The 1474-nt window shown below is 45.5% G+C and overlaps 1 pseudogene; it reads left to right on the top strand.

Annotated features, from left to right (window-relative positions):
* The first annotated feature begins 371 nt into the window (after nucleotides 1-371).
* Nucleotides 372-1392, top strand: LOC102753065 (annotated as a pseudogene).
* Nucleotides 1393-1474: the final 82 nt, after the last annotated feature.

Here is a 1474-nt window from a genome sequence, read left to right as displayed (position 1 = left end):
ATATTTGGTATGACTGTGATGTGTCTACAGAAGTGTGGTGGTGTTTCTGCTTGTGTTTTTAATTCACATTAATGATATTGCTCTATAACTCTTGCTGTTACTTATGCATCTCCCTCTATACTATGTTTTAAAATCTATATTTAAAATCTACACAATTGTTGTTTCATGCCCTCTTTCGGGCACAAATGGCTAGTTCATAGCTCTCCTGTCCTATTGCATGGACTTGGGAGGCCTTTCTCTTGTTTTGTGCTTATGCAGGCAGATGGAGATGCAACTTAGTGCTCCTGGGAGCACTACTCAGCCCTGGCTGATGAGAGTTGAAGGATAAATACCCTCAAGTTCTACCTGCTTAGGTGGGACTACTCTGGGGCATGAACAACACTGCCACCCCTCCCACAGTCGTCCTCTCTAAGTCCGAGTCTCCCAAAGAGCTGGAACCGCTGCAGAAGCTCTTTATCAGAGGGTTGAGCTTTGAAACAACCTGTGAGCATCTGAGCAGCCTTTCTGAGCAATGGGGACGCTCACAGACTGTGTGATGATGAGACATCCAAACACCGAGTGCTCCAGAGGCTTTGTGTCTGTCATGTGTGCCAATGTGGAAAAGGTGGGTGCAGCCATGAATGCAAGGCCACATGAGGTGGGTGGAGAGTTGTGAAGCTAAAGAGAAGATTCTCAAAGACCTTGTATCCACTTAACTCTGAAAAAGATTTTTGTCGGTGGTGTCAAAGAAGACACTGAAGAACATTACCTAAGAGACTATTTTGAACACTATGGAAAATTGAAGTGATTGAAATCATGACTGACTGGGACACTGGCAAAAAGAAAGACTTTGCTTTTATAACCCTTGAGGACCATAACTCTGTATACAAGGTTGTCATTCAGAAATGCCATCTGTGAATGGCCACCACCTCCACCAATTAGCCCTGTCTAAGCAAGAGATGAGATGGCTAGTGCTTCATCCAGCCAATGAGGTCAAAGTGGTTCTGGAAACTTCGAAGTAAGTTGTAGAGGTGGTTTTGGTGGGAATGACAACTTTGATCGTAGGGGAAACTTCAGTGGTCAGGGTGGCTTTGGTGGCAAATATGATGGTGGTGGATATGGTCGCAGTGGGGATGGCTCCAGTGGATTTGGTAATGATGGTGGTTATGGAAGAGGTTCCCTGGTTGCGCTAGAGGAAGCAGAACCTGTGGAAGTGGTGGACAGGGTTATGGAATCCAGGGCAGTGACTATGGCGAGAGTGGCAGCTGTGACACCTATAACCATGGAGGAGGCAGAGGCGGCTTTGGCAGTGGTAGTGGAAGCAATTTTGGAGGTGGCAGAAGCTACAAGCATTTCGGCAATTACAATGATCAATCTTCAAATTTTGGATCCACGAAAGGAGGAAACTTTGATTATTTTATTTTCTCATCACTATTTATTTCCTCTATGCCCTCTTCCACCTCCACCCTTTTCCCTTCACCCCTGCAATCACCAC

This window comes from Myotis davidii, unplaced genomic scaffold (assembly GCF_000327345.1).
Source record: "Myotis davidii unplaced genomic scaffold, ASM32734v1 scaffold3930, whole genome shotgun sequence".
NCBI classification, from domain to species: Eukaryota; Metazoa; Chordata; class Mammalia; order Chiroptera; family Vespertilionidae; genus Myotis; species Myotis davidii.
This window is presented reverse-complemented; position numbering and strand designations above follow the sequence as displayed.